Consider the following 16,904-nt stretch of genomic DNA (forward strand, 5'->3'; position numbering starts at 1 on the left):
TCATTTCTTTTTTATTCTCGTTTCTGTGGTTATTTTTATTCTTTTTTTATTGCGGAGTCGACGTCCACCTGCGCTGCGCGTGACGTCGCTCGGTCTTGCGCATGCGCAGAATTGGCAAATCTGGCCAATGGCTCGCGCGAAGCGCGGTGTTGACGAGCCCAGTGAAGCTTTTCGCTTCAAAATAACTGATGATCCTATCGACGTAATTCTTTTTGCGGCATCATCCTTTCACTGCGCTCTTTCGGTTACGGCCACTGGTTTGACGCTACCGCTTCTGAGAACCTCACAACTGCTGGAGACATCTATTGGTGACACGAAACCCGCCGACATAGCCTAGAAATGCTTTCGTATTAAAAAATTAGCTCTGACTTAGCTCTGGTTAAGCCTGAGTGATTGCGAAAGCAATAGCTCCCTGGCTGCGCTTGGCTCTGCTGGTGGTTTGGCATGGCTTCGCCTTTTGTGCAACTAAAGTATTTACTCTGCACACAACATGGTTTCTACTGTTTGTTTATTCCAATGAACACGCTTTGGTGGTCCGTAAAGTAATGACTCTTGGTCTGAACACTGGTAAATTCACAGTCGTGATTATATCGCTCTGCACTACTCATGACAATTCTTCGGCATTCAGAGAGTCCATGAAACTACTCTCGCTCACTGAAATTGTAGAACGCCGCCGGGCTCGCCATACTGCGGCCTAGGCGCGTTGCTTAGCCAACTGCTCTTGCCTTTCTTCATCTGTCTCCTCGGCACGGCGCCGGCGTTTGCGCGCAGCACGTCGCTCCAGCGACGCCTTGTACAACTCCTCAGACATGACTAAGCGGAGCGCACGGCGCCCCGTTTATCCTCTCCTAGCGAGCGCCCTCACGCGGCGGGCCGAGGAGGCCGTCACGTGGTAGCCGCCGCGCCGAGCGAAGGAACGACTACGGCCGAACAGACGAGTTGGGGCCCCTGCTCTCCTGTGGTCGTGACGTCACGCTGTCTCGTGGTCGTGCGGCGCAGCTGCGCCGCAGCGAAGGAACGACCTCCACCGACGGCAAAATGGTGCTAGCAGCATTGCTTTCGCAATAAAAAAGAAATCCTTGACAGTGTCTGCAACGCTGCCGCACACGAAGGCGGGAAAGGCAGCTGGATGCGTCGATAAGACCGAAGTGAAGGTGACGTATACCGCGGTGCTCAAGCAGCCAATACAGCAATGATCATCTAGAACAAGAGGAGCTAATGAACGCGGCAGCGGTTCTGTCCTGCTGGAAAAGACAACAGCCAGGGAGATCGATCTTGTCACCAATTGCAAGAAGAGGAGTGAAGCTTTCTGACCCAGCTAAGGAGCTCATCAAGGAGGAGTCCTATTAGCGCCGTCTATGGCTGATCCTGGAGTATGCGAGGCTGGGCCAGCAGATGACTCTCTGTTCTGTGAGTGGAGTGCAAATTTCTGACGATACAGTTACTCGGGAGGCGGTTACCCTCTAGGAAGGAAACGTCGGGTGTGAAGGGTGACGCAAGCACACTATTGCGGCATGTGCTGTTGCGCTAGCTGTAAGTGAGGGGTTTAGACTTAGGCGTCCGTTGTGAGGGGTCTACGAACTCACCTACCGGCCTATGCGGGTGCCCCTGGAGTCATCATGCTGCGCTAGGGCCATACGCGCCTCGGATTGTGTAGTGCTATGGGGAGAGGGGGCAAGCTGGAGCTGTCAACGCCACTTCACCGCCAGTTGAGTTTCCCCTTCAGGTGGTAACGAGAGGAACACTTGAAGATGATGAATTGATGGTTCGGAGTCGCAAACAATCACGTTACTCGATGGCTGGACAAGAAGGTTAACCATTTATTTACACAAAATAAACGAGAAGAAACAAGCAAGGAGAAAACTATCTACAACATGACTGACACGTTATTACACAAAATCAGCCCACTTAACTGGGAGTGTTCCCTTTTAAGCCTTCTGTCTCCGCCCTTGGCGGGAACAGCAACCAATCAAATACTGGGGAAAGGATGCCAGCCAATCAAATACCTAGGAAAGGAGAGGATCTGTGCACGCACACAAAAAGCACTCAACTCGCCGCGTTCCGAACCTCCGCCTTCCTATTCCTTTCCCCTCCTGCGCGCGTGCATACGAGACGCACGTATGCCACGGGAACAATCACCGCCGAAGATTCCTTATTATAAGAAAAAGGAAAGGCTGTCGCTGAGGGGTCCAGCGTCCAGTGGTAACAAACACGAGAACGAGCGTTCTGGCGACGGCGCCGCCAGCAACAGAGCAGCCACCGACGTGCGCCCGCGGTGCGTCCGTCGTGCCTCCGCGGTTCCATGCACTGTGACGGAGGCTGGATGGCACCGCTGAAAGTTCAGCGAACTTAACACCGCCCCTCGAGCATGGCCGATGACTCTAGGTTATTTTGTGTAGTTAAGGAAAAGACAGCTCACCGAGGATGCGATTTTCTGCACGCTACTGGCAGTCTTTATTTGTTCAAAATACATTCAGTGAGTTCAATTCGCCAAAGTCGTGGCTCCTTGTATGGCAAGCGCCATTTCTCCTCACTGATGAATGCATAGAAAGTAGGCCCTGACAGACGCACAAAAGCAGTGGGTTTCATAGAGTTACAACATGCACACTGTAAAGCCCTTCAGGCCACAATGTTTCACTGAAGGAAGTTTCAAGTGTCCAGAAGTCGGAAAGCGACGCGTATGCAGTCCCACTGAGACTCTCACCAACATGAAGGCCCTCGTAGACATCCACAAAGAGGCCCGCAGAGCAGCTGCCGATAGTGACGCTCGACGCACCGGGTTCACAGGGCGTCATGACTAGTCCTCACCCCCGTCGCTGCTGGAGGAGAATTCGCTGGACGTTGAGGAGATTTCTTCCAACCGCCTCCTGATGGCGTCGAGCTCAGCTTGTTTGAGCTCCACGAAGTGGTGGTACACGTTCCGGATGTTTTTCAGTGAGGTCCACCTCATTCTGATATTGGCGGCACATTCTTCTCTTTGGTTCTCCAAGGCGCACCGATAAAGGCAGTCTAGGTAGTTGATCAGCCGGTCGAAGGATGTAATCTCTCGGAGCGCATTGCCGATCTTCTTTTCGGTGTCAGCATAACGAGCTTCTAGCTCCTCAGTGCTGCTTGACGAAGAATCCATCGGTCGCTGCGCAGACGCCATTCTATGACACGTCTTTCTCTTCTTCCTCTTGGTCTTCCGCTTCTTCTTCCTCTTTCTCTACCAGGGGACAATGCAGGCAGTTAGTAGTGTGAGGTCTAAAGCGAGATACTTTTTCCGTACTAGCAGAAAGACAGTTGTAAAATAAAAATACGCCATTGCACCGAAAGGGTACCTAGTGAAAAAAAAAATGTTGGTTAGTGAAAAAAAAATTGAAAGCTGTAAGGGACAACAGTGAAGAGGAGTGGAACCGGAGATTGAATATTAGGATCTGCCACGGCTAAGCAAATCCCCAGCTAAGGGAACGGGTGGGCCGTATGAGCTTTTACAGAAATCGTTTCCTTGGTCCTTCTCCTTCTTGTTTCGCTGTTCACACTTCACTTTGAAGATGAAGATTTCTGGTCAGGGTATGGAAGTATTTTTTTCTGAGAGTTTGCTCCTGCCGAGAAAAGAGGATAGTGTGTTTAATGCAGGGTGTCGAACCGGAACCGAACCTGAACCCGAAACCGGAACCGAACCCGAATTTTTGCCCGGAACTGGAACCGAACCGAACCCAAATTTTTTTCGTCATCTTGGAACTGAACCCGAACCGGAGCGATTCAAAGGAACCGTTCCGAACCGGTTCGGGAGCAGGTTCAGCCGCCCATTTTGTGCAACACGGGATACTTTCTTTTTCTTTTTTTCAGACCAAATGGCATATGCCAGCGCGTAGATTTACCCAGCGAAAGCTGTCGGCGCTATGGAGTGCGAAATTGGCATCCAGTCGAAATGGCATCCAGGTCAACAACAAAACTGAAAGAATTCTCGTGCCTAGGAAGAAAGCTAATTGGCGTTCCTGCAATGTGCTTTTGGTAATTGAAAGGATTTTAAATCAGATTGATGTGAAATGTTGGATTTTATAGTATCCCCCTTTCACATGCCTACGTACAGCTTTACTCGAATTGTTAACACTGCTTTAACTCGTAAAGCACTGAGTGAGAATGGTTTCCTTTTCTTTGTGTCGAGTACCATAAATATGTGAATCGTAGGCGCAATGACCCAATCACGTTGTGAAACGTTTCCTTCCTGAAGTATTCCTTGTCTCAGATAGCAGATAATGAATAAGACCCCTCCCGATGGCTCAGTGGCTGTGGTGCTCGGCTGCTAATGCCAAGGTCGCGGGTTTGATACCGGTGGCGAGGTCGCATTTTGTTAGCGACGAAATGCTAATATGCGTGTGTGCTGTGCGATGTGAGTGCACTCTGAAGAACCCCAGCTGGTCTACGCTAATCTGGAGTCCTCCACTGCAGCGTTCCTGATAGACTCCGCGCCGCTTTGACGCGTTAGAACACACATGATACTATTACTACAAAACAAAGAAATATACATATTGTTTTCTTTTTAAAGAATCCGAACATTATTTGCTGCACGCGACGAAAATAAACAATGAAAAGCGGGCATGTAGCAGCAGTACGACACTTAAAAAAAAATAGTGATTACACAAAGAGGCAATGCGGAAATACATGCGGTCGCTGAGATGTGAAAAACGCCTAGAAAGGTGCTACTGAAATAAAGTGTAACTGCGATCAACTGATTTTTGTTTATGTCGATGCATTGAAATTGTTCTGCTTATACGGAAAAAAATGCCAATCGCTAGCGGGCAGCTTCGTCACGCTGTTCTCAGATTGCTGTATCTTGAATTCTCTGACGGGCGGCTTATATCTGCCTCTCTGCCGCACATGAGGGAAGCCAACAATAACCGAAACCAACGAGCATAGGGGATGCACTTTTTTATGGTTTATGGTTTAGGGGGTTTAACGTCCCAAAGTGACTAAGATTATGAGAGACGCCGTAGTGAAGGGCTCCGGAAATTTCGACCACCTGGGGTTCTTTAACGTGCAGTGACATCGCATAGTACAGGGGCCTCTAGAATTTCTCCTCCAAAGAAATTCCAGCCGCCGCGGCCGGGATCGAACCCGCGTCTTTTGGGTCAGCAGCCGAGCACCTTAACCACTGAGCCACCGCGGCGGCTGTACTTTTTTAAAAGTAATTTGTGGTGTTCATCAATAGGAGCTTAAAGAGTAATTAGTTTTAACGGTAATTGATTAAACAGAAAAAAAAACACATCCCGCCAATAGGATCCGAACCCTTGACCTTCGAATTTTGCCACCGGTGTTCTACCAACTGAGCTACGGCGATGGTTTTTTGTTCTTTCATGGTATTTATTTACATTGTTTTGCATACAAAGCATATATATACATATGTGTGTGTGTATACACACACACACAAAAACAACTATTTACAGAGCACCTAGGTTGGCGCTACGTGGCAGAAATATAATAGTAACATATTATAACTAAAAGGCCGGTAAGGATATACAGCGCATCAGGAGAGGAAACCAATCCGGTACAAAGTCCAATTTTTTGTAAATGTCCGTTACCTGCAGCAACATTCGGTTAAAGCGAATTCTGGGCGAAACAACAGGTTCAACGTTGCTATCTTGCATGCGCGTTTTCCAAAGACTATGAAGTCGAATCAGAAGAATCATATCATAGGGATTCGAGTCAGGTTGGGAAACAACAAGGTAGCGCACACTGTAGGAATTTAGGAGAAAATCTTTCTGTAGCGTCCTTTGCAACACATCCCAGAACAAAATCGCGTCTTTGCAGTCTATAAAACAATGTTCAATTGTTTCAGGCACATTGCACAAGCGACAGTGCCTATCGAGGCACGTCTGGACAGGTAGAGTTTCAGTGTGTAATTTATAGAAAAATGTTTTGGTGCAAGGAGAAATTGGCATTTTACGCACTCGCTTTAAAACATCATGACCCGTGAGCCCAAAGTAGACGGAACGATACAGTGGGGGCGGGAAGAGCATGGATATCAAATCCCTGTACAGATTTTTGCGCGAAACAGAATATAAGTACTCATTTGAAAACCGAACTGTCAAAAAACTCACGGAGGCATCAACTTCCTGCATAAAGCCTAGTAAACGGGGTCGTTCAGTAAAATTGGAGGAAACTACTAAGTTCACATTCACATTCATTCACATTCACATTCACATTCATTTATTCCACATTTATCCTGGTACAGAAAAAATGTGAGGGCAAGGACTAAAAGCTGCTAGTTAAGCAGCTTGACTAAGGCCCTTGCCCCCTTTGATGGCAGCGTACAGGGGTTTAAAATCACACAAAAAATTACACACAATGATTAGATTAGTTTCTGCAGAAATTCTTGCACTACAGCACAAAATACGATCAAATAATATTTTACGCGCGTACACCAGAAAGCATTATACCGAGTCAACACACACACATCATATATATATATATATATATATATATATATATATATATATATATATATATATATATATACACACACATATATATATACACATATATTCACATATATATAAACTCTATACACAAAAATTTATACAACATGTACATACTTCAAAAATGAAATCTGAAACACAGACAAATGTATTTATGCAGAAATGTTTCTCTAATTACAACATGGAAATGCCAGTCCTTAATCTATTGCTTCACACAGTTAAATTCCTAAAATATTTAACGAGTGCGGGTCTTGACGATGTTCGTATGTCCATGTCTGTGTCTTGAAGTGTGTTTAATAATACTGGCAAGCGATGTTCCAATCTATTAAAACCGTTATTTGTGCGCGAAAAGGGGACTAGCCAAATGTTTCTGTGTCTTATGTTGTAAGGAACATCCAAAGATTGTCTAAGATTGCACAGCGAGAGAAAGCATGTATTGGATTTTGCCAACGAGATTTTATACTTCATACTTAAGTTTAAATTGTACAGATGTACAGCAGGGACTATATTATATGTTGAGAAAAGCTCTGTTGTATGGCCATCATACGGTAAGCCTGCAATGTGACGGATTGCTTTCTTCTGCATTAAAAATAGCCGGTGTATGTTCGCCTTTGATGTCGTTGCCCAAACAAGGCTACAGTAATTGATGTGTGGGGTAAATAAGGCATTATATAACATTAGCTTTATCTTAGGTGGGACAATGTAACGAAGTCTGCACAGAACACCACAGGCCTTGGCCAAGTTGCGAAGCACATTTGTTACATGTGCATCCCAATTTAGATGTTCATTAAATACTACACCTAAGGTTTTCACCTCATGTACAGTATCTATTTTTTCTTGGCCTATCTTTAAACAAATACTGTAATCAAGAATTTTTTGCACAGGTCGAAATAGGACAGCCTTGGTTTTTTTCGTATTTATTTCTAATGAATTTACTTTACCCCATTCTAACAGTTTACTAAATGTAATATTACCTAAAGACGATAATTCACTAATGTCCTCTGACTGAATAAAGAAACTTGTGTCATCGGCGTAGACTACAAAGAATGCCTGGTTGCTTATTGTTACTATGTCATTTATATAGATAGTAAAAAGAATGGGTCCTAATATACTACCTTGGGGCACTCCACAAGATATATTGCGTAGAGCTGACGACTCCTCTTTTAGTGAAACGCTTTGTTGTCTCGCGGACAGATATGATTGTAAAAGGGCAAGAGGTATTCCACGGAATCCGTAATGTTCAAGCTTAGAATATAGGGTTGTGTGGTTAATTCTGTCAAATGCCTTGGAGAAATCTACAAAGCCGCCTAGTGTTAATTTTCGTTGTTCGAAACCTTTAATAATAAATTCCTTTTGTGTGAGAAGGGCCAGTTCTGTTGACATACCCTGCCGGAAACCAAACTGCTGGATGGATATTATAGAATGCTTATCACAGAACGATGCAACTTTTTTGCAGATGACTTTTTCCAATCCTTTTGATATGACAGGCAGCACAGAAATAGGCCTATAATTCGAAAACTCATTTTCGTCTCCCGACTTAAACAGAACAGTGACTCTGGCTAGCTGCATTTTTTGTGGGAAAACACCAGTAGTCAAACAGGTATTGAAAATATGTGTGAGAGCAGGTACCAGGAGCTCGAGCACAAACTTTATGGGGCGGATAAGAAGGCCATCAATATCACGCGCTTTGCTATTCTTCAAAGACATAAAAATGGAATACACTTCATCTGGAGTAACTGGATCAAAAAAAGCAGTGTGGGCATTCGGTAGACCCAAGTAGGACAATGCTTTATCATCGTGGTTACTGTTCGCTAAAGTCGTAAAGTATTCATTAAACTTATTTGCTAGTTCTCTTCCTTTAAAACTTTGATTATTGACACTAATTTCGAGGTCTCCACTTTCGTGCGTATTGCGATTTAAAAGTTTATGTAATTCACGCCAAAGAGCGTCTCCCCGAGTTGCAACGCGACCAAAAAGATTTTCAAAATAAGCGTGTTTAGAGTTGCGTAACACTTTTGTTACACTGTTTCTGTATTTCTTAAATGATATGAAGTCATTGGGGTCTTTTGTTTTCAAGAACTGAAAATACATCGCATTTTTTTCACTAATCATTCTAATACATTCGTCAGTGAGCCATGGTTTCCGACATTTTTTGCGCTTTTTGACAGATTTGTACTTAAAACAATCTGTGTAAGCACGTTTAAGCAAACCCAAGAAAATGTCGTAGGCATCATCAGCAGTAGTACACTCAAGCGCAGATGTAAAGTCAATTTCCTCAACTGCAGTTCGGAAACGTTCAAGCGTTTTTTCATTAACTTCTTGAACTAAAAATGATTCACAAGGCTTTTCGAAGTTTTTACATAGCTCACCGGGCTTGCAAAACATAAAAATAGGCAAATGATCACCCAGAGCTGCCGTTATAACGCCGGCTTTGATACAGCCTTCCGGGTTATTTGTGATGAATATGTCAAGAAGACTTTCAGAGTGACAAGTGATGCGTGTGGGCTCTGTTATTACGGTTGAACAATGAAAAGTGTCCAGAAGCAGACACATACGTTGCGAGTTTAGAGTAGGCTGAAGCATGTTAATGTTCCAGTCACCACCGATGGTAATGTGCAGTTTATTCAAACACGCGAAATTCAGCAGCCTTTCTAAGTAGGCAAGAAATTGATCAGTATTCCCATCTGGTGGCCTATAAGTAACGACAAATATAGATTGCTTGCATTGGAGCGTCAGAGTCTCGTAATCGGGAGTAATAGCTGTGAAGTCGGGGAGCACTACGCATGGCAACTGTTCTGATATCAACTGCATTACTCCCCCACCACGCCTGCAGGGTCTGTTTAGGTAGAAACTCCTGTAGCCTGGTAGACAAAGCACTTCTTCTTGCGTTTTATACCATGTTTCGGTTATCATTATGATATGAAACTTGAATCTAAATTCATCAAAAAATGTTGTTACTTCATCGTATTTGTTCCTTGCAGACTGCGCATTAAAATGTAGAAAGGCAAGGTGCGTACTGTCTTTCGGGCAAGCGATATTTTTCGGTGTGTTCATCAGCACGGGGAAAGAAGATGCACTGAGTAGCGCAAGATGTGCTTACACAATCTTTTCCAAATCAGCTTCGCATGAAATCCGGATGACACGAGATGTCTCCGTTTTCCGCGCGAAAACTTTGCCGCCTTTCGCCCATGCAAAACGCCAGCTCATTGGAAATAGAGTCATGAAGTTAACCTGCAAGAATGCTCTAATAACCGGAAGGGAACAAGCAAGAAAAAAGAAGAAACGGGCAACCAACTGTCTTACATACAGGTGCTCTAGGCCCAGGCCGCGTGCACAAACAGGCCTGAAAAGGTTATCACGCCGCATGGGCTCAAATTTGGAGGACCAAATAAACGTCGTAAATATACGATGAAAACGCTGTATGTAATGTCTGGCGCAGTGAAGGACCTGGAGTACATAATAAATCCTTGTTGCCAGAAAGGTGTTGCAAGCCTGGGCTCGACCAAAAATTGAGAGGCGATGCGGTACAAACGTCTGAGCATAACGCTCAACAGCCGGAACTCGCTCTCTCCAGTAATGGACACTGGATTTGTAGGCATGAAGTGGAACACCAAGATATTTAGGAGGCACACAAGACCATTCTATGCCAGCGTACAGAGGTGGAGTTGTGCCCCATGAACCAAACCATAGGCCAGAACTTTTGGAGCGATTCATTTGAGCACCAGAAACGATGCCGAATTGATCTATTGTGGACAACACATCATCAATGCTGGGCTTGTCAATGCAGAAAAATGCAAGGTCGTCAGCATATGCCAGCAATTTGACTTCATTACCCATTACACTCAAACAAAGCGGTTCCAGGTAAAGAGCAAAAAGCAGAGGAGACATCGGACAGCCTTGCTTCACAGAAGAGCGGATTGACACAGGGTTCGAGAGCTGGCCATTAATGATCAATCAGGAGCAGACACTCAGGAAAAATTTGTACAATCTGTATGAAATGGAATGCGAAGCACCTGGTTTATATACGGATGAATTAGCTAGTATCAAAAGTGAGTTACAAAGATTTGATGCAAAAGGTTACCGGGGTGCCCGTGTTCGATCTCGTACCAAGCGTGATTTGCAATGTGAGCACCCGACACGACAGGCTTTGCTTGATGAGCGCCGTCATGCGACTGCGAAGTTTTTTCGGGGGTGATGTCCAATGGCACACTAGTGTCCAGTACAAATGAGGTGATGACCGTGTTTCTAGATTATTACACAGACTTGTTTAGTGCTTCACCTGATGTGCATAATTCGGAAATTTTGGCGTATTTCAGCACCTTAGTGAGCCCTTTATCAGAAGATTATTGTTCTTTTATTAGCGGCTCTTTCACGCAGGAAGAGGTGGAACATGCAATTGATCAGTTACCTGTCTCAAAAACGCCTGGTCCTGACGGCATTTCAAGCGAATTTTACAAGGCTTTTAAATCTATTCTAACTCCTGTCCTGCTGCGGGTCTTCAAAGTGGGGCTCGATATAGGAGCCCTTCCTCAGTATATTACAAAAAGCCACACAGTCCTAATTCCGAAAACTACTGATGAAGGAAAACTGCGCTCCGTAGAAGGTTATCGGCCCATTACATTGGCAAATGTGGATTACGAAATTTTTGCTAAAGTCTTCTCAAATCGCCTGCAATTTGCAATGTCGGTACTCATTGGAGCTCACCAGACTTGCGGTTTGAGAGGCCGCTCCATTCAAAGTAATGTTCACATTGCGCGGACAATACTTGAATATTCCTCCAGCTGTCATGAGCAGCTTGCCCTCCTTTAGATTGACCTTGCGAAAACATTTGACCGCGTTCGCCCTTCCCTTCTGTTTTCACTTCTAGAGCGAGCAATCGTGGATCTACTGTACTTAAAGGTGCAACTTTGCTACAGCAACTGTTCAACACGATTGAGCTACGGCGATGATTTTTTTCTTTACTGCATGGAAATAGTGCCGAAAAGGAAAATCGGAGTAAGCCCATGCCACAGAACACCAGGCTGTGCAATACGAGCCCACCATTCCCCTGCAAATCCCCACCTCCCGAAACATCAGAAGTCTGAGAGGCACACCCATGCATCTAGATAGGGGAGCCAGCAAGGCGGCCCTTCCAGGGCAACTTATAGTCCCCTCACCGAAGCGCACTGCTCACGCATCAAAGATTTCGATGACCCCTGTGATTCGGCGGCGGTCCATCATACGGCTCTTGACACTAAACAGTCACAGCAACACAAATAGATCACACGGCACAACACAGGTTTTCTCCACTGAAAAAAAAAAAAAAAACGGGTACTAATCAGTGTGATTTCAATGCCCTTCTTCGGTGCACGTTCGCCGTAATGTCCCAGAAGAACGTAGCATCATTGCAGAGAATAAAACAATGGTCAATAGCGTTTGGCGCATTGCGCAGGCGGCAATTTACCGTCCATGACCCAAACATCTTCACAGCATGAAGTAATGCCTTGACAGGCAGCGTCGGTGTTTGAATTTTAGAGAAGAACGCTTTTGCAGCAGAAGAAATAAATGTACATTCGCTTTACACGTTTTGAAGCACTGGTGTTAAGGAACTCCAGAAAAGGTTGCCGACTCAACAGTACTGAGAAAAAATACCCTGTAAGTACGTGAGTCGTCTGCCTTCTGGAGAGGCTATACAGGTAGTCTAAAGAAAAGCGCACAGCGAGGAGATTTAAGGTGTCCGCTAATTCCGCGCTGCGGCGACGACTGCCTAATCTTTTTGGCTTTCGGGGGTGCAACCGGGGTGTAGTGTAACCGAACCATCAGAGTGTTCACCAGCGCCACCCTCGTCAATAGCAGCGAACATAATGCGTCTTCTTTTACCGAGAGTGCCACATGAAAAACGTGGTCGAACGGTGAGGGCAGAAGCTGTGCGAGAACCCTCGCTTCGGGTTGTTTGTGTCTGAGGCGAGAGGCTTAAGGTTGGTTCACATGCAAGCGAATGGGCGACTGAGCGGCGCGTCCCAGCGAAAATTTCCAACTTGTTGAAACCTCGCCGTTCACCACCGCGACGACTCAAATACAAGTTATTGCAACGCGGCGTCAGGATTCGCTAGCGTTTTCGCGTTCTTTTGTGGAACACTTTGCAATGACACACGTGCAGCATTCACAGCATTCCACCTCAGGTAGATCGGCTGCAGGTAGATGGGGCATTTTAGACCGAAGCTATTATGCTCACGTTCCAGCGTTCCGCGTCGTAGTCGGCGTAACCGGTCGTCCAAGTAGCAGAGCGAATTAAACGCCACCTGGAAGGTGGCTGCCATGGGAAGACCCCAAGAGCGGCTAGCAGCATAATACGCCACATGCCAGGTAGGGTGTGATGAGTTGCGCTTAAACTTCGCATTACCGACAGTTGCAACCGTCTGTGAATTTTTTTTGCCAGTGAGTGCCCGGACGTGCGCCCACCAGATTATGCACGCGCACGCACGCACGCACACACACGCGCACACACGCACGCGCACACAGGCACGCGCACACAGGCACGCGCGCACACGCACACACACACACACACACACACACACACACACACACACACACACACACGCACACACACACACACACACACACACACACACACACACACACACACACACACACACACACACACACACACACACACACCACAGAAATTTTTGAATTTTTGAGAAAGGGGACTAAACTGCTGACGCAGTAAAGAAACCTACTACAAAAATGGCTGACGCTTAGCTAAGGTTAAGCCTAGTCAATGCGAAGCATATTGATGGCTAGGCTTGGTCGTCGCTCAAATCAGCCCTGCTTCTAGGCGGCATCCCAACACCTGGCCGCCTCGTAAGTGCCCGGAGAGCGAGGCAAGCTCAGCTTTATACCGCTGCTGTAGCGTCACGTGGTCAGCTGCAGCGCCTCTGATGTGGAGCCTCCACCGCCGCGGCCGACCGCGCGAGCCGGCAGCCCATCTCTCCTCTGCTGTGACGTCATGTTGTCACGTGGTCAGCCGCCGCGCCTCTGATGTGGAGCCTCCACCGCCGCGGCCGACCGCGCGATCCGGCAGCCCATCTCTCCTCTGCTGTGACGTCATGTTGTTACGTGGTCAGCCGCCGCGCCTCTGATGTGGAGCCTCCACCGCCGCGGCCGACCGCGCGAGCCGGCAGCCCATCTCTCCTCTGCTGTGACGTCATGTTGTCACGTGGTGTCACGTGGTCATGGTAGCTCCACCGCCGCGCTCGACGGGCTGTAGTGTAGCTGTAGTAATATGCTTCGTACTCTAACCCTGAGTGAGAATCGAGCCAGTGGCGGCAGGCGCAACACAGAAGCTTCGTTTACTGATGCCTTTACTCGGCCATCTTCGAAGATTCTTTTTATTGTTGCCGCATGGAATATCAGGAACCTCCCTGACCTCGTGTTGCCTTACTTTACTGGGTCGAATTCTGCGACCTCGGCATACGGCCTCATGCCACTGTCACTCCCTTGCTCTGCCCGCACATAAAAATTCCTGAAGGCGCACACGTCCAGAAAGGGCGATCAGTCAGGAGGTTGAACTTTCGCAGCACATACGTTGTGAGCTAAAATGAACTGTTCTCTGAACAGTGCCCTCGCCGAAAGTGGCGATTGTGCGTGTTTATCAAGCATACAGCTTCTTCACACGCTAAGCAGTCTTATTAACAGGAAAGGTTCACACGGAATTCCGGTGTCCTTCATTACTGGCACAAATCTTATAGTGTAAGGCATGACCTCAATGTACTTTTTTAAGAGACTGCTGAAGTGAGCTATGTCTCAAACAAACATAGCGTCACAAATAATTTTGTTATTCAATAGTTCCTCCTTGCTTGCAGATGTATCAATTCACTGATCATGGCGCAACCGTCCGCTTGGCTCGATGGCATGTCCTAACACGTAAGGTCGACGTTTGAAGTCTAAGAAAGGTTTTTGGGGCCTATTGAATGTACATCCTCTGAACTCGCCTTATATAAGGCCGTCAAGAAAGGCCTGGTAAGGCAGCACGTAGAGGAAGTAATGACCGATCACAACCTTGTCAGCTGCCTTCTGGAGAAGCCGTACAGGTATTCTAAGGAAAAGCGAATACTTAGGAAATCAAGTGTATCAGCACAAAATTCCCTAACGACTAATGACCATTAGGCACCTAATAAGCCCAGCTGCCAGGAAGTGATGGTTTTCGGTTTCGAAAAATAAAAAGCATGAAACAGGTTACTGGACGAAAACTGCACGAAAGACTCACCATACTGTATCAAGGTAGCATGAAATTCTGTCCACGCATGGGCTCCCTTTGAAAGCGACCCAGAAAAGTAACAAAAATTCTATTTAATGAATTTACGATCGTCCTCTTGCAATGCACCAATTGCAACATATTCACAACGCAAAGTCGCATCGAAGACGTCGCAAGTTTGTGTCCGTACAGACACGAAGTGCCCCCAACCAATGCAAGTCTGCTTTGTTATCATATTCTTTTCATCAGAGCAAGAGACGGAGACGACATCAGCATAGGCCAAAATCTTAATTTTACACTGTACTAGCGACAAGCCACGATTAGCTGTGTTTTTGAAGAAACTGATCTCTGGGTGGTCGAGACATATAATTCGAGTTACAAAGACGATGTAGAGCTGGAGATGAAAATAAAATATTTTTGGTAAACTCTCTAGATGTATGCTGCAGGTATGCCAGAGTGTGTGTGTGGGGGGGGGGGGGGGGTGGGAGGGGGGGTGACTGGCAAGGCGCTTTCTAAGTGACAGAATGATGTCTTGGCTGTATATACCTGCAAATAGAAGACAACTTCCGCTCATAGTGGGCGCATGCAGCGGTCCTGATGGCGCCCGCTTAAGCATTTTGCGCCGGAGAAATTCCCGTTTTACCCAGGCTTCAAGAGAGACCTATTATTCGCCTGACGGGGACTGCGAAACTGCTGAAGCTGAAAGGTTTTGTAGATTAAAAATCCGTCAGCTTTTCTTTTTATGTATCCCATCAGATAGAGTCTAGTATATATTGTCACGTAGTAGTGACTACAGTCCGGCGAACAGGAAAACAACGAGGATGTCTTCGAAACGGAACTCTTTATTTGGGCTGACTTGCGCCCGCAAAGAACTGAATCACTCGGCGGCGGCGTAGCAACAAGCGTGCTCGGCGGTCGTCGAACAGAATAACCGCCGCTGTCTGCCGTGCTTTTTTTAAAGCTGATAGCGAACATTCGAGATAAAGCTTTAGAAGTTACTAGAACATTCTGGCGCAAACTAGAATTGGCTCCGTCCGGATGCGATCAATCGAGATAAATCTAGGCGCCTCTTGCGTCACAAACGAAGCGATAAAGCGGCGCGTCGGCAGCTTTGAAGCATGAAGCAACAAACACTACAAACGAACGCTACAAAGATTCGCGGCATTATGCATAGCCGGTGTACACTAATTCTGAGTTCATTTGATTTCGCGGCTCTTGCGTAAATTTAAATCTTTTTGCCGCGGACAGTAAAACATCTCGCATTCAGCAAATTTGGCAGTGCGGTTTTACATGCTGATATCACAAAGAAAAGTAAACAGCAAAACAAGGTTGAATAAAAACCTACGTTCAGAATTTTTTATATTCTGAACCCGTTTGAACCCGTTTGAACCGGTTCGACGCCATCCGGAGCGGTTCGAACCGGAACGGAATGTCGCTCCGGAGCCGAACCCGGAACTGAACCAGAAAGGCATGAACCCGAACCTGAACCGAACCCGAAAAAATTCTGGTTCGACACCCTGCCGCCGCGGCGCGATGGTGGCCACCGGCCGCGGCACGATGGTGGTCACCGGCCGCGGCACGCAACGGCGTGAAAGTGCAAGTAGTATTGCTTTCGCAATAAAACTTTAATGCTTCTCGCCCGTTGTGGGGCTACCCGAGAGAAGAAGCGAAAGGCAGAAAACTAGCATCCGCCATCGCTGACATGGCCTTGACCCTACTCACGGACCCGCAGCACCCGACGCGAGTCGGCACCAGCATAACACGGGATACTTCTCCCGACCTCACGTTTGTCCGCAATGCCCGCAACTATGAGTGGCTCAATAAGGGAGAAACGCTAGGCAGTGACCACTACGTGCTGCAGACTATCTTCGAAAGTAACAAGCACTGCAAACCACGAGGGCAAGCCAGAATTACAGACAGGGAGACATTCAGGAAGGACACCAAACTAGCAACATCGGATCAAATCACCAGTTACGAAGATTGGGCGGCCTCCATTCTCGATCTCAAAGAAAAGTTCACAAAATCCCTCGCCACCACGGAGGACCACCCAGCTGTTGACAACCACCTACTACATCTTTGGGAAGGCATACGTGGTCTTATAAAACGCATGGTGCAATACGCATGGGACCTCGCTCGCACCTATTGGCTACAAAGTGTGAATCCCTCAAAAGCCGCCTAGGCACCAAGGCCACGTGGAACCTTCTGCG

The sequence above is a fragment of the Amblyomma mixtum genome, chromosome 3, assembly GCF_055824585.1.
Source record: "Amblyomma mixtum isolate Tamu chromosome 3, ASM5582458v1, whole genome shotgun sequence".
NCBI lineage: Eukaryota > Metazoa > Arthropoda > Arachnida > Ixodida > Ixodidae > Amblyomma > Amblyomma mixtum.